A 25,434-nucleotide genomic window follows, 5' to 3' on the forward strand; every position below is an offset into this window, starting at 1 on the left:
ACCAGGGTGTACATCATCATGTGTCGCTAGGTAAACATAGCTACCAGAGTGTACATCAACATGTGTCGCTAGGTAAACATAGCTACCAGAGTGTACATCAGCATGTGTCGCTAGGTAAACACAGCCACCAGGGTGTACATCAGCATGTGTCGCTAGGTAAACACAGCCACCAGGGTGTACATCAGCATGTGTCGCTAGGTAAACACAACCACCAGGGTGTACATCATCATGTGTAAACTGGGTAAACATAGCTACCAGAGTGTACATCAACATGTGTCGCTAGGTAAACATAGCTACCAGGTGTACATCAGCATGTGTCGCTAGGTAAACACAGCCACCAGGTGTACATCAGCATGTGTGCCTGGGTAGACACAGCCACCAGGGTGTACATCAGCATGTGTCGCTAGGTAAACACAGCCACCAGGGTGTACATCAGCATGTGTCGCTAGGTAAACACAGCCACCAGGGTGTACATCAGCATGTGTCGCTAGGTAAACACAGCCACCAGGGTGTACATCAGCATGTGTCGCTAGGTAAACACAGCCACCAGGGTGTACATCAGCATGTGTCGCTAGGTAAACACAACCACCAGGGTGTACATCATCATGTGTCGCTAGGTAAACATAGCTACCAGAGTGTACATCAACATGTGTCGCTAGGTAAACATAGCTACCAGAGTGTACATCAGCATGTGTCGCTAGGTAAACACAGCCACCAGAGTGTACATCAGCATGTGTCGCTAGGTAGACACAGCCACCAGGGTGTACATCAGCATGTGTCGCTAGGTAGACACAGCCACCAGGGTGTACATCAGCATGTGTCGCTAGGTAAACACAGCCACCAGAGTGTACATCAGCATGTGTCGCTAGGTAGACACAGCCACCAGGGTGTACATCAGCATGTGTCGCTAGGTAAACACAGCCACCAGGGTGTACATCAGCATGTGTCGCTAGGTAAACACAGCCACCAGAGTGTACATCAGCATGTGTCGCTAGGTAAACACAGCCACCAGAGTGTACATCAGTATGTGTCATTAGGTAAAAACAACAACAAATATTCCACTAACGTATGATGCATGATTTATTACCATATGATAATTTTTATATCGACTGAATTTGGAGTTAACAATTTCTAAAACTGACAATCCATAACTTCTTCCAATATTACCTCACAGTTACCTAGAAAGAAAAATAAGTCCAAACATAACCTTTCAGAGCTTTCATTGTTATTGTAAGTTTCCTTCTAATGCTTATTTTTACATTTCTAAACAATCTAAAACCAGGTTTTGTTTACTCATCTTAAACCTCAATAGTATTCAGGTTAACCTATGCTTATAACCATATACAAGAATACCCTGTTTAGTGCTTAAAAAGGATTCCTCAGAACAGACCTCTGAACAGGGTCGTTTTAACACTACATATACAGAAATGTGTAAAAGAAGGCATTGTTTCTAGCCTGTGAATGACGTACAAACTCTTCTTATTTAGGTACTGGTAACTTATTCACTACGATATTATTATTGAAGAAAAACAAAAATTTTATTTAGCCTTCAGTCTTGTTAGGCAAAAGAACCATCAGAGAGAACTTCTGCCACATCTTCTCTTTATAAGATTCATCAAAACATGTAATTCTCTCTTACATTTACAACTGTATTACTTATAACCAATCTATAACAAGCAGGGTTTTTATCATCTATTATCAAATGGTGTATTACTTTGTTTTCTGTAAGAGATTTATGGATCACTTCCCAGGAAATGTTTTTTCCCTACAAAAACCGATGTTGGGTAGATTTATATTTTTAGGGTTTGTATTGCTTCCCTAGAAATCTCGTGACACTTACTGGGCATTGTTTTTTGATGTATTATGATCTTTTTTGCATCACTTTATTAAATAAAAACTGCTCAATGCACTACAACCATTAGAATGAACAAGTAGCGTCTGTCCAGAGAGTTACGGACGTTCACATTTTTTTTTTCTCTTCTATGAAAATAAAAACCATCTCTGAAGGAGACAAGAGCTCATAATGAACTAGCAATAACTGAGGTATTACTGTATTCAAATAATTCACTGACTTACCTGTGAACCTGTATTTGATTAGTGTATTTCAAGACATCTTTAAAATACGAATTTCTTAAAATTTAATTATATTATTTTGGAACCAACTTTAAATAATGGAACTATAATAACTAAGGTGTTTACTGATATATTTCATATTTTAAAATTCTGAAGTTAAAAAACAACAACAAAAAGAAATCTGTTATTATTACAACACACTGGTTCTTTCCTTTATAAAAATGCTATTTAATGCACAAGTCATGTTTTCAACTCTATCTTAAACCTTATTGGTGACTGAACTTAGATGAGTACTCCCATCATTAATTAAAAACAAGAACTTAGTACATTATAAGCAGATTTAAGAGCTGATGAGACAGATTCTTCTAATTCTTCTTAAATTATTTCTTAACTCTTCCTCAAACAACGACAACTCGGTGAGAGCTCTGAAGTATTTTCATTTGTAATTAACTGAAACTTAGCATGAACTAACCTGAGTGGAAAGTCTGTTGGGCGCATTGGATTTGGTGAATTCCCTGAGTATGGAAACGGGCGAAAAGGGCCCTTGTTTGTGCGTCCCCCACGAGTTCCACGACCTTGATCCATTATGATGTCTACCTTTAGAGCAGTATTTTCAAATTCAAATCCGTTCAGCTGAGCAAGAGCTCTGAAAGTGAAGGTGAGAAATCTAAAGTTAAACTTGATATCATGACAACATCCTGCTTAAACTTACAAGTCTGTATCTTTTTCCATTGAACATTAACACTTTACACATTCAAGTTCGGTCTTCAATGATATTCAGGATTTTGATGTAAAACATTAAGCTTACAAAACAAAAACCTTAGAAACTTCCCAAAGAAGGTTTACAAGTGTCATTACTACTTGGGTTAGTTAGAAGATAATGATGAGGTCCTGGTGTTGTGACCATTAATTTTAAGTTAAATATGATCACAGTTCACAATCAATACACTTTCAACAGTTGTGGGTCTAATTAACACTCAAAACCAAACGTTTAGTTCTTGACACGCATAAATATGAAACACCTAATGTCTTCACACTAAGGATGCAACCAGGAGTGTAATCTCAGTAAAAAAAATGAAACAGGAAGTATGTGATCTGGTCTAAAACAATGAGAGAGGAAGCAAGTGATCTGGTCAAAAACAATGAGACAGAAAGCAAGTGATCTGGTCAAAAACAATGAGACAGAAAGCAAGTGATCTGGTATAAAACAATGAGACAGAAAGCACGTGATCCGGTTTAAAACAATGAGACAGAAAGCACGTGATCCGGTTTAAAACAATGAGACAGAAAGCACGTGATCCGGTTTAAAACAATAAGACAGAAAGCACGTGATCCGGTTTAAAACAACAAAACAGAAAGCACATGATCTGGTTTAAAACAAGGAGACAGAGAGCACGTGATCTGGTTTAAAACAATGAGACAGAAAGCATGTGATATGGTTTAAAACAACGAGACAGAAAGTACGTGATCTGGTTACCCTGTCAGAAATATTGCTTATGGAATAAGATAAAAATATAACAGTTGCAAAATACACTTCCTCACATAGTGTAACTGCTACACAAGAGGCTTTAACAAAAAAAGGCAGTGATACATCAAACTTGTCTGTGCATTGTGATGTACACACACACAAGTTTACAGCATCTTCTATCACCAACAAAACCTAATGATGCCTCACGTGTTAAATAATCTACTTACTGTTGTGCTTGTTCTGCTGTATCATATGTTACAGATATGCTGAAAGAATTCTCAGATGTGGCTGTACCTGTGAGAAAAACAAGATGAAGAAAGTAAAACACCCAGTAGTTCACTAGCAATATATATCATGTACAAGCAGTAATGCTTATATCACACTACAATAAACTGATTACATTAAGGAACATTTAAACAAGCTTATATCACACTACAGTAAACTGATTACGTTAAGGAACATTCAAACAATGCTTATATCGCACTACAGTAAACTGATTACGTTAAGGAACATTCAAACAATGCTTATATCGCACTACAGTAAACTGATTACATTAAGGAACATTCAAACAATGCTTATATCACACTACAGTAAACTGATTACGCTAAGGAACATTCAAACAATGCTTATATCACACTACAGTAAACTGATTACGTTAAGGAACATTTAAACAATGCTTATATCACACTACAGTAAACTGATTACGTTAAGGAACATTCAAACAATGCTTATATCACACTACAGTAAACTGATTACGTTAAGGAACATTCAAACAATGCTTATATCACACTACAGTAAACTGATTACGTTAAGGAACATTCAAACAATGCTTATATCACACTACAGTAAACTGATTACATTAAGGAACATTCAAACAATGCTTATGTCACACTACAGTAAACTGATTACATTAAGGAACATTCAAACAATGCTTATGTCACACTACAGTAAACTGATCACATTAAGGAACATTCAAACAATGCTTATATCGCACTACAGTAAACTGATTACATTAAGGAACATTTAAAATGCTTATATCACACTACAGTAAACTGATTACATTAAGGAACATTCAAACAATGCTTATATCACACTACAGTAAACTGATTACGTTAAGGAACATTCAAACAATGCTTATATCACACTACAGTAAACTGATTACGTTAAGGAACATTTAAACAATGCTTATATCACACTACAGTAAACTGATTACGTTAAGGAACATTTAAACAATGCTTATATCACACTACAGTAAACTGATTACGTTAAGGAACATTTAAACAATGCTTATATCACACTACAGTAAACTGATTACGTTAAGGAACATTTAAACAATGCTTATATCACACTACAGTAAACTGATTACGTTAAGGAACATTTAAACAATGCTTATATCACACTACAGTAAACTGATTACGTTAAGGAACATTTAAACAATGCTTATATCACACTACAGTAAACTGATTACGTTAAGGAACATTTAAACAATGCTTATATCACACTACAGTAAACTGATTACGTTAAGGAACATTTAAACAATGCTTATATCACACTACAGTAAACTGATTACGTTAAGGAACATTTAAACAATGCTTATATCACACTACAGTAAACTGATTACGTTAAGGAACATTTAAACAATGCTTATATCACACTACAGTAAACTGATTACGTTAAGGAACATTTAAACAATGCTTATATCACACTACAGTAAACTGATTACGTTAAGGAACATTTAAACAATGCTTATATCACACTACAGTAAACTGATTACGTTAAGGAACACATATTTCACACTACAATACCTTGTTCACATTGTTGAACATTACCAAATTTTGCCAGAAGTGTGTTGATGTCGTCCCACTGGGCATGGTTGGGAATGTTACTAATTTGGATTTTGTTAGTGTAGTTTCTGTGAAGAAAAACAGGAATGTTCATGTCATAGCTAAATATCATTAACTTATAGAAATACAACTTTAAATAAATAACTAGATCTCAAACATTCAATTTACATTAATTAAAAGAAACAAGAGAAAACTTAAAACATTTCTGAATTTTGCGCAAAACTACACAAGGGCTATACATGCCATCTGTCGCAACTTTACCAGTGTAAGAGTATAGGGTAGACAGCTAATCATCACCACCCACCGCCAACTCTTGGGGTACTCTTTTACCAACGAATAGTGGGATTGACCGTAAATTCATAACGACTTCACGGCTGAAAGGGCGAGCATGTTTGGTGCAACGAAGATTCGAACCCGTGACCTTCAAATTACGAGTCGAACGCCTTAACCCACTTGGCCATGCCGAGTCGGCGTTGCGTTAGAAATATTCGGTATCACATAATCAGGTAACTGTCTGACTGTGATATGAAGAGTTCTTTTCACCAGTTAATTTACAAATAACCAAAGGTTGACACTAACATACTCATAGCTTGGCATTATTTAAAATAAAATTAGTTTTTAAAGAAAGATCACAATAATCGCATAATTAAGTTGACATGAAAATAATTCATAAAGATGTTGACTGAAAACAGCCATCACGTACTTGCTGCTTTTAATAGACCTTATTGTTCAAGTTCCTGATTTAGAACTCCAAGCTGTTTATAGCCACAATCATTATATTATCCTGACATATTAGCCGAGTTGTTTCGAAGCCCCATAGAAGAACGAAGCCGTATTATAACTGTCAAACTAATTATATTCAATCAGACCATATACAAATAATGCCTACTAATCACACAAGCAATTAGACAATTTTAATCATGGGTAGATACGCAGGATGGTGTGCTGTTGAAATATGAACACGGGTGTAATTAACATAAAAACGACCAGAACTTTCTAACTGTTAGTGACGTCGTTGAGTTCATTGCAATCCATGGTCCCCCACTAGTACAGCGGCAAGTCTACGGATTTACAAAGCTAAAATCAGAGGATCGATTCCTCTCGATGGACTCAGCAGATAGCCCGATGAGGCTTCACTATAAGATTTGTTTGTTTGTTTTTGTTTGTTTGGAAATTTCGCACAAAGCTACTCGAGGGCTATCTGTGCTAGCCGTCCCTAATTTGGCAGTGTAAGACTAGAGGGAAGGCAGCTAGTCATCACCACCCACCGCCAACTCTTGGGCTACTCTTTACCAACGAATAGTGGGATTGACCGTCACATTATACACCCCCACGGCTGGGAGGGCGAGCATGTTTAGCGCGACGCGGGCGCGAACCCGCGACCCTCGGATTACGAGTCGCACGCCTTACGCGCTAGGCCATGCCGGGCCACTTCACTATAAGAAAACATAAACACAAGCAATCCCAAATACAAGCAATCCATGACAAGCAATTTGCTATATTTCAAGGAAACAAATCTTACTTGTTATGCCAAGGATATTTCTTTCTAAAACATACAAAAGGCAGATTTGGTTTGAATGCCGTCATTTCCCGTTACTTTCTGTCGTGATACGTCATTTCCGGTTCATCGGATGCCGTTGCTGGTTTTGTTATCAATCTATCCTCGGAAATTTAGTAAATTGTTAGAACAATTGTTACAACATTTTTTTTTAACGTACAGACACTTTCCTTACAAGTAACCAACTCTTTTTATGTTAGGTCAGTATGGATACTAGTGATAAGCCTGCGAAACAGGTTATCTACTTCTGAGATCATGGATAACAAATGGCCGGGAGATAAGAGTCTTATGGGGTCACTCTACCTACAAATTAAGCTATCCCATAAGCACTGGATGGAATAGGGGCAACACTATGGACATCAACTGCAGAGCTAACACATGATGAAGGTGATTCACAACTCTTTCTGACAACTGATTGGTTATAAGTTTCTCTCTCAACTGCTACTTTCACCATATCTGACTAAACCCTGCTGGCAACTGGTCATGGGTCAGTCTGTTTCAACCGTTGTATTCACGTAAAACTGAAATACTTTATTCAAGTCCGGACAATGGCGATTCTTGAGGAGAATAGACTGCAACATCCAATACGACTGTCAGGATGGAAGGCGGAAGACCGAACGGTTCTAATAATCTCCATGACTGATGAGTAATGTGTTATAATATTTTTGATCAACGAAAGTTAGGTCAAAGTTTACTGGACTTTGCCCACCCTCAAACTACAGAAATTTCAAAGAGGGTTCACCATGCGTGATATTAAAACTCTCATGAAGAGATCTTTGAAATCATGTGGGACTCGAGCCCACGACTCAGCTTTGATCGAGAAACTGTATCACAAAAGCCAAATTATCACAGTTTTTGCTTGATTTGACCATTAGCTTGGAAAGTTCTGAAATTGTTCCAAACCTGACGGTAGCACTTATGCAGGTGGTATGAATAAACTTTGTTCATCGTGGTTATCTGGGTGGTGTGGTTACAAAAAGTCAAGGGTGGAACAAAAAGTTAATTTTTTTTTCAGAAGTGTAAATTTTCGATTAAAACTATATAGGTTGCTAAAATATGGTAAGGTTATTAAATTGTCACTTTATTAGAACCACAAAGGCCCCTCTGGTAAGTGTAAAATGAACATTACTAAATACGAGTCTTCCCTGCATGGCACCAGAAGAAAACTAACGTACATTTGTTCTTGTGCCTAAATAAGTAGGCCCGGCATGGCCACGTGGTTAAGGCATTCGATTCGTAATATGAGGGTCGCAGGTTCGAATACCCATCGCACCAAACATGCTCGCCCTTTCAGCCGTGGGAACGTTATAATGTAACGATCAATCCCACTATTCGTTAGCAAAAGAATAGCCTAAGAGTTGGCGGTGGGTGGTGATGACAAGCTGCCTTCCCTCTAGTCTTACACTGCTAAATTAGGGACGGCTAGCGCAGCAAACCAAACCTAAATAAGCTATTCGCAACAGACTGGCCTGCCACTCAGACACAACTATAATCTCGTTTGTTGGCGAGAAATGTTTGTGCACAAACTTTTAAGGTTTAATACCGACACACCTGACAAGCAAGAAATAGTTTTATAAAGTTTCATTTTTATATACCATAGCTGATGAATAATCATATAAAAAAGGAAATAATTTCTCTGAGTACCTGCCACTACGTGGTGTCATAACCTTACGTGTACTTTCAAAAACAAGACGTCACGATCTAACATTCATCGCCACGAATTTGAATAGTTTCCATAATTGTATGCTTCTCTGTTGTTTGTTGTTATGCCAGAAGTTATATTATGGGGTATTTGTAGCCCATCACCGGTATCGAAACCCTGTTTTTAGCGTCATATATCTTCAGACTTACCGCTACACCATTGGAGGTACATGTTTCAGAGTAATATCACTCGAGCTATCGTAAGCCATACCTTCTACCTTTATAGCTGTATAAACAATGTTTATATAATTACTGTCGCCTTTACAGAGAGAAAAGGAATAAGGTAAACTAGCTTTAAGGGACTGTATTGTAATTACGAATTGTTCAAAAACACTTAGTGTTTCATAACTTTAGGAACTAAATTCAAGACCAAACATAACTGGAACTTTCCACACTGGTCTCAACACACCTGCTGTACATGAGGTAGATAAGCATGTTGGTTTCACAGAAAATATTCAATTTATTGTTACAAAGAAAGATATTACTTCCCCCCAAAAAATCCATATCTCGTGGTGCTTTTTTGACCCCTACCAGTTGATCTTTTGCACAAGGTCATTACTATTTAGCATGTCTCGTGGTGCCCTTTTGACATTTACCACTTCATCTTTCACAATTGACAAGGTCATTACTATTTAGCATGTCTCGTGGTGACCATTTGACATTTACCACTTCATCTTTCACACTTGGCAAAGTCATTACTATTTAGCATGTCTCGTGGTGCCCATTTGACATTTACCACTTCATCTTTCACACTAGACAAAGTCATTGCTATTTAGCATGTCTCGTGTTGACCATTTGACATTTACCACTTCATCTATCATACTAGACAAAGTCATTACTATTTAGCATGTCTCGTGTTGACCATTTACCACTTCATCTTTCACACTAGACAAAGTCATTGCTATTTAGCATGTCTCGTGTTGACCATTTGACATTTACCACTTCATCTTTCACACTAGACAAAGTCATTACTATTTAGCATGTCTCGTGTTGACCATTTGACATTTACCACTTCATCTTTCACACTAGACAAAGTCATTGCTATTTAGCATGTCTCGTGTTGACCATTTGACATTTACCACTTCATCTTTCACACTAGACAAAGTCATTACTATTTAGCATGTCTCGTGTTGACCATTTGACATTTATCACTTCATCTTTCACACTTGACATAGTCCATTACTATTTAGCATGTCTTGTGGTGACCATTTGACATTTACCACTTCATCTTTCACACTAGACAAAGTCATTACTATTTAGCATGTCTCGTGTTGACCATTTGACATTTACCACTTCATCTTTCACACTAGACAAAGTCATTACTATTTAGCATGTCTCGTGTTGACCATTTGACATTTACCACTTCATCTTTCACACTAGACAAAGTCATTACTATTTAGCATGTCTCGTGTTGACCATTTGACATTTACCACTTCACCTTTCACACTAGACAAAGTCATTACTATTTAGCATGTCTCGTGGTGCCCTCTTGACATTTACCACTTCATCTTTCACACTAGACAAAGTCATTACTATTTAGCATGTCTCGTGTTGACCATTTACCACTTCATCTTTCACACTAGACAAAGTCATTGCTATTTAGCATGTCTCGTGTTGACCATTTGACATTTACCACTTCATCTTTCACACTTGGCAAAGTCATTACTATTTAGCATGTCTCGTGTTGACCATTTGACATTTACCACTTCATCTTTCACACTAGACAAAGTCATTACTATTTAGCATGTCTCGTGTTGACCATTTGACATTTACCACTTCATATATCATACTAGACAAAGTCATTACTATTTAGCATGTCTCGTGTTGACCATTTACCACTTCATCTTTCACACTAGACAAAGTCATTGCTATTTAGCATGTCTCGTGTTGACCATTTGACATTTACCACTTCATCTTTCACACTAGACAAAGTCATTACTATTTAGCATGTCTCGTGTTGACCATTTACCACTTCATCTTTCACACTAGACAAAGTCATTGCTATTTAGCATGTCTCGTGTTGACCATTTGACATTTACCACTTCATCTTTCACACTAGACAAAGTCATTACTATTTAGCATGTGTCGTGTTGACCATTTGACATTTACCACTTCATCTTTCACACTAGACAAAGTCATTGCTATTTAGCATGTGTCGTGTTGACCATTTGACATTTACCACTTCATCTTTCACACTAGACAAAGTCATTGCTATTTAGCATGTCTCGTGGTGCCCTCTTGACATTTACCACTTCATCTTTCACACTAGACAAAGTCATTACTATTTAGCATGTGTCGTGTTGACCATTTGACATTTACTACTTCATCTTTCACACTAGACAAAGTCATTACTATTTAGCATGTGTCGTGTTGACCATTTGACATTTACTACTTCATCTTTCACACTAGACAAAGTCATTACTATTTAGCATGTGTCGTGTTGACCATTTGACATTTACTACTTCATCTTTCACACTAGACAAAGTCATTACTATTTAGCATGTGTCGTGTTGACCATTTGACATTTACCACTTCACCTTTCACACTAGACAAAGTCATTACTATTTAGCATGTCTCGTGTTGACCATTTGACATTTACCACTTCACCTTTCACACTTGACAAAGTCATTGCTATTTAGCATGTCTCGTGGTGACCATTTGACATTTACCACTTCATCTTTCACACTTGACAAAGTCATTGCTATTTAGCATGTCTCCTGGTGACCATTTGACATTTACCACTTTATCTTTCACACTTGACAAAGTCATTACTATTTAGCATGTCTCGTGTGACCATTTGACATTTACCACTTCATCTTTCACACTTGACATAGTCCATTACTATTTAGCATGTCTTGTGGTGACCATTTGACATTTACCACTTCATCTTTCACACTTGACAAGGTCATTACTATTTAGCATGTCTCGTGTTGACCATTTGACATTTATCACTTCATCTTTCACACTTGGCAAAGTCATTGCTATTTAGCATGTCTCGTGTTGACCATTTGACATTTACCACTTCATCTTTCACACTAGACAAAGTCATTACTATTTAGCATGTCTCGTGTTGACCATTTGACATTTACCACTTCATATATCATACTAGACAAAGTCATTACTATTTAGCATGTCTCGTGTTGACCATTTACCACTTCATCTTTCACACTAGACAAAGTCATTGCTATTTAGCATGTCTCGTGTTGACCATTTGACATTTACCACTTCATCTTTCACACTAGACAAAGTCATTACTATTTAGCATGTCTCGTGTTGACCATTTGACATTTACCACTTCACCTTTCACACTTGACAAAGTCATTGCTATTTAGCATGTCTCGTGGTGACCATTTGACATTTACCACTTCATCTTTCACACTTGACAAAGTCATTGCTATTTAGCATGTCTCCTGGTGACCATTTGACATTTACCACTTTATCTTTCACACTTGACAAAGTCATTACTATTTAGCATGTCTCGTGTGACCATTTGACATTTACCACTTCATCTTTCACACTTGACATAGTCCATTACTATTTAGCATGTCTTGTGGTGACCATTTGACATTTACCACTTCATCTTTCACACTTGACAAGGTCATTACTATTTAGCATGTCTCGTGTTGACCATTTGACATTTATCACTTCATCTTTCACACTTGGCAAAGTCATTGCTATTTAGCATGTCTCGTGTTGACCATTTGACATTTACCACTTCATCTTTCACACTAGACAAAGTCATTACTATTTAGCATGTCTCGTGTTGACCATTTGACATTTACCACTTCATATATCATACTAGACAAAGTCATTACTATTTAGCATGTCTCGTGTTGACCATTTACCACTTCATCTTTCACACTAGACAAAGTCATTGCTATTTAGCATGTCTCGTGTTGACCATTTGACATTTACCACTTCATCTTTCACACTAGACAAAGTCATTACTATTTAGCATGTCTCGTGTTGACCATTTACCACTTCATCTTTCACACTAGACAAAGTCATTGCTATTTAGCATGTCTCGTGTTGACCATTTGACATTTACCACTTCATCTTTCACACTAGACAAAGTCATTACTATTTAGCATGTCTCGTGTTGACCATTTGACATTTACCACTTCATCTTTCACACTAGACAAAGTCATTGCTATTTAGCATGTGTCGTGTTGACCATTTGACATTTACCACTTCATCTTTCACACTAGACAAAGTCATTACTATTTAGCATGTCTCGTGGTGCCCTCTTGACATTTACCACTTCATCTTTCACACTAGACAAAGTCATTACTATTTAGCATGTGTCGTGTTGACCATTTGACATTTACCACTCACCTTTCACACTAGACAAAGTCATTACTATTTAGCATGTGTCGTGTTGACCATTTGACATTTACCACTTCACCTTTCACACTAGACAAAGTCATTACTATTTAGCATGTCTCGTGTTGACCATTTGACATTTACCACTTCACCTTTCACACTTGACAAAGTCATTGCTATTTAGCATGTCTCGTGGTGACCATTTGACATTTACCACTTCATCTTTCACACTTGACAAAGTCATTGCTATTTAGCATGTCTCCTGGTGACCATTTGACATTTACCACTTTATCTTTCACACTTGACAAAGTCATTACTATTTAGCATGTCTCGTGTGACCATTTGACATTTACCACTTCATCTTTCACACTTGACATAGTCCATTACTATTTAGCATGTCTTGTGGTGACCATTTGACATTTACCACTTCATCTTTCACACTTGACAAGGTCATTACTATTTAGCATGTCTCGTGTTGACCATTTGACATTTATCACTTCATCTTTCACACTTGACATAGTCCATTACTATTTAGCATGTCTTGTGGTGACCATTTGACATTTACCACTTCATCTTTCACACTTGACAAGGTCATTACTATTTAGAATATCTCGTGGTGACCATTTGACATTTACCAGTCAATCTTTCACACTTGGCAAAGTCATTACTATTTAGAATATCTCGTGGTGACCATTTGACCTTTACCAGTTGATCCTTTGCACTTGACTAGGCAATGACAAAAGTAACGTTTTATTTTCACCACACCTGCTGTACATGAGGAAGACAAGCATGTTAAGTTTTACAGAAAATATTCAATTTATTGTTACAAAGAGAAATATACTCTTCAAAAAAAGAAACGCTCAGAGTATGTGATGTTACACGTGTTAAGGCACTGATTGTCAGACCAAAATGACAATAAAAGTTGTACACTTTGAAAACGGAGGAAAACATCGGATTTTTCGCCAAAACGCATCCGTGTCCAATAAATTTGTTTGAGAGATCAGCATGTTCTGCAAGTGCAACATGTGCACAATCCCTATAAAAGTGACGGGTTCTCGGTTTCCATAGCTCAGTGTTAAGCCACCGACACGCAATACAGTTACGCCAAGACTGACTGAAGAACAACGCAACAACGCTATTGGGCGCTTGGAAGCAGGCGAATCTCAATCAGATGTTGCCAGAGCTGTGAATGTCCACCCAAGCACCATCACAAGACTATGGGATCGTCACTAACAACATAAATCAACTTGTGACCGTCCACGATCTGGCAGACATCGTGTGACTACGCCCGCACAAGATCGCTACATCCGGTTACGTCACCTTCGGGATAGGACCACCACTGCGACGTCTACTGCCTCAACCATACCAGGACTGCGTAGGATTTCCGATCAGACCGTACGCAACCGTCGACGAGATTCTTAGGCCCCATGTGCAACCCATCATGGTGAACGTCGACGACGTTTTTCAACATGACAACGCCCGTCCTCACACAGCCCGACTCACCACTGTCTTCTTGAGACACCACAACATCAACGTTCTCCCTGGCCCTCCAGATCACCAGATTTAAACCCCATCGAACATCTCTGGAACGAGTTGGACCGATGTCTGCGACGGCGACAACCTCAACCGCAGACTCTACCTCAGCTTGCAGCAGCTTTACAGGCTGACTGGACAGCCATTCCACAGGGTGTGATTCGTCATTTCATCGCTTCCATGGGCAGGAGATGCCAAGCAGTTATTGATGCTCACGGGGGGCATACTCGTTATTGACGTTGAGTAACGTTAAACTTCAACTAGTGAGCGTGGACTTCGCCTTTGCAGACTTTGGATGTTCAGCAGTGAATGTGCAAAGTTTCACACATATCATACAGAACTACCCGAATAAAGTTGTTACCAATATGTCTCAAATTTTGCCTTTCTTTTTTTGAAGAGTATATTACTTCCCACCAAAAAAATCCATATATAGTGATGCTTTTTTTTACCCCTACCAGTTGATCTTTCACACTTGGCATAGTCCATTACTATTTAGCATGTCTCGTAGTGACCATTTGACCTTTACCAGTTCACCTTTTATGCTTCACAAATTCATTACTATTTAGCATTTCTCGTGGTGACCACTTGACATTTACCAGTTAATCTTTCACACTTGACAAAGTCATTACTATTAGCATGTCTCCTGGTGACCATTTGACATTTAGCACTTCATCTTTCACACTTGACAAAGTCACTACTATTTAATATATCTCGTGGTGACCATTTGACCTTTACCAGTTCATCCTTTGCACTTGACTAGGCAATGACATAAGTAACGTTTTTTCTCGGGCAGACTTTTGTAAATGAACTTGTGAATTACTTACGTGTAAGATATCTCTGTACAGGTTTAGCGTCATGTTTTGTCAAAATTCGCATAAGAGGAGCATTACGTATTAACAACTAATTTTATTAAATGCGTCTGTAGGAAATGTTTTAAATCTTACAGTCCATGCACTTCGCCTTTTTATTACTTTCAAAGTTTTGACATTTTGTGTTCGGCAACTTAACCACGAGATGCCGTCGCCGCATGGATGGTAAGTACAAGATAGAGTAATAATTATATATATACAATCTCTACTTGCTCTATTTGTTTGGTCTCCATAACACAGTAGAGGCAATGTGTTACCGAGTCGCTGTAAATTTGTTTTGCAGTCTTGTAAACAATTCACGAGTCACTAATATATCTTGTACAGATCTGGAATTTAGAAAAATTCACAAAAACTTGGAGTTAAGAGGAATTCAGTGGGTGAAAGAATAACATAAAACTGGAGTTAGAACTTTAAGAAAGGGGTGAAGCGTTACAAAACTGGAGTTAAAGAATTGAGAAAGGGGGGAATGAATAGGACATAAAACTGGAGTTAAAGAATTGAGAAAGAGGTGTGAATTTTTCAGAAAACACAAATTTCACTTCGACACGTATTCATTTTAAACAAATATACATATCTCTTACAGTAACTCAAGTTTAAGGAGAAGCAATACGTTATACATCGGCCTTTTTGTTTCCGCAAAAGGCAGGAGATAATAAAACGAGTTTGTCTTCATAAATATTGTCCAATTTAAATGTTTATTACAGCAATTAAACGACAATGTAAAGGGAAGTACATTAACTTAACGATGTAGTATCAGAACAACTAGTTAGGTATTTTAAGGTCTATACAGCTATACAGCAGTGGGACCGATAAAAACCTGAGGTTAAGTTTCCAGAGCAGGAATACACCCACAGAAGTTGGTACATGGAGTAATCTGTCAGGAAATAAACTCGTGAATTTTTAAATAGCTCGATTCACTACTTGCATCTGAAGAATTCGTATAAAAAACTTGCATTATTATTTTTAATCGCAGAAATACATAAAATACAGTTTAAGCTAAAGTAAATGAACTATATGACACACACACATACATACATATAACGTAACTGCTGTTCTGCGGCAAACAGATTCTAGGTGTATGGATATCTGCACTGTTTTTTTTCGCGGAGGACTGTTAATGCTAAGCAACTGAGGAATCTACTTACGGAAGTAAAAGCTACGTACGTAAAGAGATGGATGGAGCCGTGTCCAAATACCAACCTCAACCATACCTGTGTTCAAGTGGTCTGGAATGTTGCAGAGCATGCGAGAGTACACGGGAAGTTCACTCGACCATGGACGTGCCAGCTATGAGTATGCTATAGCACGGCGAAGAAAGGAGAATGCTGAGCTAATAAAAATCATGTTATGTATCCTATCCTATCGGTGGCCAAATTCCCCGAGCATTGCTCGTGCACTGCCGCTACTCGGTAGCTACCATGACGTTTAGCATTCTGAGCTGCCCAGGCAGTTACCACGGCAACGTGACGTCAAACGCTATTCAACAGGAACGCTTGTTAGAAGACTTCTAAATCATCTTAAATGATATCTATAAATTTGGGGTTACTTAAAAGATATTTTAAGTCGAATTTACAGAATAATTTTTATGCAAAACTACTTTTCCTTTTACATTAGAAGTGGGTCACGTGATACAGTACTGAGGATGAGGGTGGTATGTTTGTGATGGGGGTGTTCAAGTGCGTATTGTACGTACATCTGTAGTTTTGTGGGTTGCTTTTCTATAGTTGTATAAACTGTCAAATTATTAAATATCAAGTGTTAGTATCTATGTTAACAGTGCATCATAAACACGACAATTAGTACATGTGATGTGTACAACATCGGACACACCACACAGAAGTGCTGTACATTACCTGTGGTGGCTAATATGACAACACAACACCTGTACTCAAAATAAACATAACACCGTTGTTTATTAACTCAGCAGTTTTAACTGAAACGCAAGGTGGTTGTGCAGTTTCTATGAATGGGTTGTTTATCTAATAAAGAATAAATAACTGTACAGTCGCTTTTCGTGGTGAACACGTAAATAATGAATTTTAAGATAAGTAACAGTTAGGCTTAGTTGGGGGTACTTTCTTCAATTATAGGGAAACCAAACATTAGCAGTGAAAATAATACGATAATAAAAGGTGACGTGTATCCTAATTTATAGCGGATTACTATTTTTCACCAGGATAACAATTTCAGCAACTACTAATGTTAATTGCAGTACTACTGGTTAAGGTTTGTGTGAGACATTTAATAGGAACGACCTTTGTCATCAGCCCACGGACAACATGAATATCTTCGAAAAGCGAATTAACGTATTTGTAACTTTAGGGCTAATGTTAGAATCTATAATTAGAGTTAACATAAATAGCGTGAGCTTACCGAAACTGATATTACCGTGTTTCTCCGAAAATAAGACAGGGCTTATATTACTTTTCACTACAAAATATGACACTAGGGCTTATTTTCGGGGGATGTCTTATTTTGATACATTAAAAAAATGAAGTTACAAAGTAAAACTATTAAACTAACTGATTAATACTTAAACAAACTAATTAACTAACTATTAAACTAATTAATAAATTATTTTTTTTATTTCTTTCCTCTTCCTGCCACTCTTAACTAGGGCTTATTTTAAGGGTAGGGCTTATATTAAAACTATCTCCAAAAATCACACTAGGTCTTATTTTATGGGTAGGTCTTATTATCGGAGAAACACGGTATTAGGTTTACGGCCGAAAATACAATTAACGGCGAGATTATCAAAATTGTAAAACTATATATTACATACATAATATATATATTATATACACACACCAAAACAGAGTATATGTAATTAAACATACTGACGACCAGTTTGAGTACATAAGCGACTCTCATTTTTTATTAAACACTATTCAGAACCAGTTTAAACGTTAGCAGTTCATAATTTAGGGCAGCATTAGTGGTTTTCCACCTTATAATAAGTACATCGATTGATTCAGTAAGTCAGTTTCCTTGTATTTATCATTCATGTGGTAAAATGCAAAACAACCTAAAAATCTTTTAAAAAATCGCCGTAATTTTCATCAGATATATAAACCTCAAAGTGTATATATTGTTACTACACTATTTCTGTGTGTGTATTTCAGCAAAATCAGCATAAACCTTAAAGTGTATGTATTGTTACTACACTATTTCTCTCTGTGTGTGTGTGTATTTCAGCACAATAATCAGAGAGGTTTATACGCAATATCCAGTACAATGCCGTGACTCAAAAGGCCGGCTAAGATACGACCACAGATTTGTGGTACTTATCTCATAGATTTACGTGATCACCTACTGTTATGGTATGAACTACACCAGGTTATGTCATTTTTAATTATCAATATAAGTGATTTAAAAGTCAGATGTTTTGGGTACGATCACATACAATGAGTAACCAAACCCAATATATTTGTGATTGGACGTGAAGAGAAATATACATTTTGACCCGGCAAAAAAACAAAGAAAGAAAGAGAGATAGATAAACCAGACAATTCAGAAAGCTCTTACGCCTAAAAACACGAAACTTTTACTTTCAACTTAATAATAATAAATCAATAAAAATGAGAATTTTTCAGCCAAATTTTATAGTTACACAAATAACGTTTTTTGATACAATGAAAGACGAAATACTTATTGAGAATTATAGCCAATTAGCTGCAGTAACACTAGCCCTGGTGGTGGCAAACTGCGTTACCGAAATTAGAAGGATGAAATATCGAATAAATATTTTTCTTATCGTCTCAAAAAAAATATTTTTTTACTCTTAAAAGTGTATTAAACTTGCAAATTTTGGAGACACGAACATAGCACTTAAAAATAAAGTATTATCAGCAGAGTGTTTCAATTTATTATTTTCATTCCTGACACTTTTAACTCTAGTGACACCTAGCGGTAAACCGTAGTAATCAGACACAAACTTTGAAATAAATACACTTAATATTTAAACTGGAAATGTTTAAAACACTTCATCAGATTGGTATTTTCAACCTGAGTGTCACATTATAAGATAAACGTCCTATGACCTCAAGGTTTCATTTACAACTACTCACAAGAGAGGGTATCAGAATTGTTCATCTCCTATATAAAATGATAAAACCCTACAACCCCAAGCGCTTTCGATAGGTAGACCCTTCTTTCTTCTTCAGGGGTAAACTGAGAAGAAAGGACCACACCACCTTTCAAAGGACTTCGGGCTAAAGGGTTTTGATAATTTTGTATCAAAACTTCCCCTGTTAATTACGAAAGTCAAGCTTTGGTCACTATGCTTAGAAAGCTATATATGCATTACTTAAATATTATTTTCACAACTCTGGATTGTATTGTATCCTAATTTATACAGAGCAACAATTTTATGTTGAAAAATATCGGCCACATTGTCTTTATCAAGTAATCTATGCTCAAAACTCAGTACTGTCTAGACCCTAACAAACAGACGAATAACGACTAAAACCAAGAAAATACGGTATTCCATCAACAAACTCTTGTCACTAATACAAAATAATTATTTCTCTTTACCCAAAGGTTTAACCACGACTAGATACAGCTACCAAAAGAAATGATGATGGCACGTGTGATAACCAGTGTCCTTTGCATCTTAATATGTATTAAAAAAAAAAAAGATTTTATCGTCTATTCTAAACTAGACAAAAGTCATTTTTCTTTCACTCTGGTTAAGCACAAAGCTACACGTTAGACTGTCTGTGTTGTGCCCACCACGGGTATCGAAACTCGATTTTTAGAGCTTTGTTTCTACAAACTTGCCGCTAAACTACTGGAGTGGCAAGTTACAACTAAAACAACTTACATAAAAATAAAATATCCATAACATAAATAAATGGTCAAAGTATAGAATTTTGAAATAGACGAAGGAAAATAGATGTATACAGAACACTCACTGCCAACACGTTCGCTACTCATATAGTGGGATTTAACTGCTACATACATAACACCTCTAACGGTCCTACAATGCGGAACACGATTTCGATGCAAAGAAAAGCGAGCCATGGACCCTCGAACTCACAGTCTGGCACGTTAACTCCTAGGCCACACTGGTTCGAGTCCATATATATCCCTCTCATATTTTACAAATACATCTTTCCTAAACCCTTGCCTTATCTACCAAACTGCCAAAGTCACCATAATCTTATTGGCTTCAAAATTTCTTAACAAAAAATGTAAATGAAACAAGTTTTTTTGTATCCCTGTTGGCATCTGACACTATAAAACTGGATGGTTCCTTCTCTGTATTTTTTCAGTCCTTTATATAAACTCAGTGCTGTAAGAAGCGAAGTCGTGCAATTATTACACGTCATATAAGGACCTGCCCGGCATGTCCTGGTGGTTAAGACACTCGACTTGTAATCCGGGGTGTGGGATCCTCGTCACACCAAAGATGCTCGTCCTTTCATCTGAGGAGGTGGTATAATGTTACAGTCAATCCCACTATTCGTTGGTAAAAGAGTAGTCCAAGACTTGACGGTGGGTGGTGATGACTAGCTGCCTTCCCTCTAATCTCACACTGCTAAATTAGGGACGGCCAGCGCAGATATCCCTCCTGTAGCTATGTGCGAAATTCAAGAACGTACCAAAACACTGCTATTCGGTTATTGGAAACTTGGTATCTGATAATATTTAGTTAACTATCAACGAATTCCTTTGAGATCTGGGTATTGGAAAAACATTGTATCCAATTTACTACAGTTTCAACGCGAGTTAAACGCGAATAGCATTATGGTTATCTGGCAAGACTACACAGTTTACATACAATAAAAAGTTTTAATCACATGGATGACACGAGAAACTGTCCCAAAGTGAGACAATAATTCAATAAAACGTAATATTCACTGCACACTTATAGAACCATAACATCATCTCGGGTAGGGGTGGGGGGTACTTAAGATCACACACACACATTCAAGTGTATCCTAAGATCTATCTACTCTAAGAAAGAGTATCAGATAAACTAACAACCATCAAAAATGTAACGTCTTAAAATTTTGTTTTGAAGCAAAAAGTATCACGATGTGCTTGCTATGTGTGCTCTGATCATTATCGTAGGTATCAAACTCCGAATTTTAGCGTTATAAACCCTCTTGCACACTGTTGAATCGTCGAAGAAGCTTTTAATATAAAGAAATGGAGAATTTTTATAACTGCAAAAGATGGCGCTGCGGCTGCTAACGTGTTGTTACGGTTTGTTTGTTTGATTTTAGAATTTCGTGCAAAGCTACACGACGACCATCTGCGATAGCCGTCCCTAATTTAGCAGCGTAAGACGAGAGGAAAAGCAGGTAGTTATCACCACCCAACGACCGCCAAATCTTGGGCTACTCTTTTACCAACGAATAGTGGGATTCATCGCAACATAATATTTCCCCCACGATTGAAAGAGTAAACATATTTGGTGCAACGGGGATTCGAACCCGCGACCCTCAGATTACGAGACGACCGCCTTAACCCACTTGGCCATGCTGGGCTTTGTTGTATTGGTTATCTTCCGAGTTAAATAACTGGTTACTATTAATTTGCCATCTTCAATATAAAATCGGTTTTAAAAAACGGCAGTCGAAGTTCAGGAACTGTAATGCGACCATCGTAGCTCGCGTTACTGGCCAATGAGGGATCCTCTAGACACGATAACATTCTAACAGTTTCGAGTTTAATAACTGATTATAAAGTCGTAGCTTGTAATAATAAAAATTAGGATAATGTTTTGTAACAACCTAGAAGTTAGCTCTTTTTCTGTTGAACTAACAAAATAAAATAACGAAGACGCACTGATCTCAAGTGATTCATCTTTAAATAAGGGTTTTCTCATTCACCTCTTGTTGTGATCCCAAAATTCACAGCGACTTCCAGGTTTAGCGAGACCTCTTCCAAACATCAGCTGTCAGTGTTGTTTCAACATCTATTTAGCAAAACTCAACGACACAAAGCGTTGAGATTGAAAAACTGAGTATGACAGGCTTGGTTTACAAATATGATGACGGAAGTGACGTGATTTCAGTTAACTGTAAATGTGGATGCAGTCTCGTACTTGTTTAGTAGATTTAACTAGAAACAAATTCAAACGGTCACTCCTTCCCCCTAAGGCCTAATATGAAAACAGCATTAAGCCTGACGAAGAGCACTTGGTAAGAAAGACCGAGAAATAAAATGAATTTGTATTACGACATTTCCGTGTTTTGAAGATGCCAACAAACGATTCTATACTGTGGTTCCCTCGCCAATTACAGTCGTTGAATTTCAAGCTGCGCTCTCTATGTAGTCATTCACTCCTGCATTTTCGGCTTGTAACTAATTCGCCAACCAGTTAAACCCACTTATTCCTTCCGTTAATGACAAATATAAACCACAAAGCAAGACGACATACAGGGTCACGCCAATTCCCATTGGCTAGGCCGTCACAAACCGGTATAAAAAAAGGCGGAGCATATCACCATAGGGCGGAGCTTAAGCAGAGTAATTTGAATACAATCCACATTTTGACGTAATCATATTTAGGGACCAGCTAACGATTGCAAAATATATCAGTAACACATGAATATCAGTTTCTGTGCTGCGTACCCACAAAACTGTTTTATCTTGCAACACTAAATCACATTCACAGGAACTTAATTCCTGTATTTTAGTACATATATAAAAATAAGAAAGGGAAAAATCACTGAATCTAATTTATAGAGCAATTTAATTGTTATAGAATAACTATACAACTTTTGCAGTTAAGCGCGCAACGCTGCAATCATATACATGTGCTGTTCTATCTACGGGTATCGAAACACGGTTCTTAGCATTTATAGAACATAACTCTTACACTCTCCAATTTGCAATTATATGTGAATGAAGAAATAAATTACAATGTGGTGAAAAATCCTGAGAAACACTGACTACAAATATAATTAATACTTTCGTAAATATTAGAGAATTATGATTTGATCTAAATTTTTTGTTTTAGATTCTAAAATCTAGAGAATACAGAAGATATAATGAGTGACGCTCCGCCTAACAAGAGCAAGTAAAATCATAACAATCACTTATGAATTCCCTCCAATCATTTGCACGCTGTTCCAGGATACAAGTTTATCCATCGGTGTATCAAACCCCGATTTTTAGCGTTATAAGTCTTCAGACCTAGCACTGAGTCACTGAAAGGCAACGTTGTTTAATTTGTTAACCCTAACGTTGCATAATAGGTTATATCTGTGCTGTGCCCGCAACGGGTATCTAAACCCGTTTTTTTTTTTTAGTGTTATAAGACTTCATGCATAGTGTTGAGCCACTGGGATATACGACACGTAGTAATAAATTATAGAAATAATAAACAACATATACTTTCAATTGGTTTCTTACAGTAAAGATTATAGTCGAATATCATCACCGGTTTTTTATTAAATACAGTTGCACCAAGAGGACAAAAAGATGAATATTCTTTACAGTACCAACGAAACACGACTATCTTGATACTAACAAAATAGCTTATAATGAATAAATCAGTTAGTTCTGATGAGACTATAAGACTTGCACTGCTGTATCAGTTGGAGTTGTATTTAGAGTTACTTCAAAAATGTAAAAACATTTATAGAAAAACGTTAAAATAGCGAATCCATCTGTAAAGACGGGAATATTCACATTAAACATTACTACGTTTTGCCGTTTAAAACTATTTTAAACTTAAGATTTAATTCGTGACGACGAGAAACCCACTTGAAGTAAAAATATATTTTAAAGGCGGCTGGTGAGGGTATTAAAATTAATTAAAATAATACATTTTTAAAAAGATTTAGCCCCCTGACATGTTAGCTTGGAATACGCTTAATAACGAGTGTTTGTGATGTATACTTTTCATGTACGTTTCAAAATGATCATATCACAGAACAGACGACAAGTCATTTATTGATACTGAGCTGAACTTGTATTCCCTACACAAACACGGACTACACTCGCTTTTCTCAACGTATCTACGCGTGATTCAATATGGAATCTTCTAAGCACGAGGCCAGTCGTCTCTAATTGTTCCTGATTAGCCTACGAAGGTTCTACCATGACGACTGGCCTCCTGTTTAGAAGATACCATTCCACGAGGACAGTTATCTTCCTCAGAAGAGTCCTCTGGGCACGAAAACTGTGTGGTTGGCATTGATCTCTGCCATCGAAGTTAATGCCACGTCAGACCATCATGTACTCACGAACCTAACGTCCATGTTAGCGTTATTACACGTTTTCACATCCTGACATGAAATCAAGACAAACTCTGGAATCAAGAGAACTCCAGAGCTTTTCTAATGGATTTTGGCGACCATGTATGGTTAGTTTTGTTTGAAATACGCGCAACCTGAGGGTCACGGCTTCGAATCCCCGTCACACCAAACATGCTCGCCCTTTCAGCCGTGGGGACATTATAAAGTTACCATCAATCCCACTATTCATTGGGAAAAGAGTAGCCCAAGAGTTGGCGGTGACGACTAGCTGCATTCCCTCTAGTCTTACACTGCTCTCGACAGTAAAACTAGTTTACAAACAAAAATCGACTTTTACTTTGCATATGAAAAAAAATTAAAAAAATCAGACAACGTTTCACCGTTGCAGCTTTCTGTACCACTATCCTTATAGAACCCACAACAGTAAAACTTAAGCTAAAAGTTTCCATTATTATGTGGAAAGTCAAGTTAATATTTTGTTGTCAAAATTCCAAAACAATACTAACTGGAAGGGTTAGGTACGTTTTTACCTCTTTCTCCGTATTAATAGACTAAAGCAAAACATTGTTGTTCATTTAGAAATACTGCGTGAATACACGACTATGACGTCAGCAGCATCATACGTCTAACGATTGTGAGTCATTTCCGTCTATTGGAATGTTTGTCTCTGACGAGCAGAAGAAAATAATCCGATAGTTCTATAGTACACTATATATTTACTTGAAAACCACATATATATGTCGGTGGTAAAATATATTATCTAACAAAAGAAATTCTTCGAACATCATTTGCAACAATAATAAACGATTCTATTGTACAGATGAGTCCAAATGGTTGAATATAGTTTTGT

General features: G+C 37.0%; 1 pseudogene across 1 annotated transcript in view; it reads right to left on the reverse strand.

The window, feature by feature from the left end:
* The window catches only part of LOC143234440 (insulin-like growth factor 2 mRNA-binding protein 1), a 99,670-nt pseudogene that overhangs the window by 25,469 nt on the left and 48,767 nt on the right, over positions 1–25,434 (reverse strand). Inside the window, exons 3-5 of the transcript XR_013018653.1 lie at positions 5,347–5,453; positions 3,769–3,835; positions 2,546–2,719 (exon numbers count right to left, since the gene is read on the reverse strand). The product of XR_013018653.1 is annotated as an insulin-like growth factor 2 mRNA-binding protein 1 (transcript). The remainder of the gene's footprint in view (positions 1–2,545; positions 2,720–3,768; positions 3,836–5,346; positions 5,454–25,434) is intronic.

Source organism: Tachypleus tridentatus, chromosome 12 (assembly GCF_004210375.1).
Source record: "Tachypleus tridentatus isolate NWPU-2018 chromosome 12, ASM421037v1, whole genome shotgun sequence".
Taxonomy (NCBI): domain Eukaryota; kingdom Metazoa; phylum Arthropoda; class Merostomata; order Xiphosura; family Limulidae; genus Tachypleus; species Tachypleus tridentatus.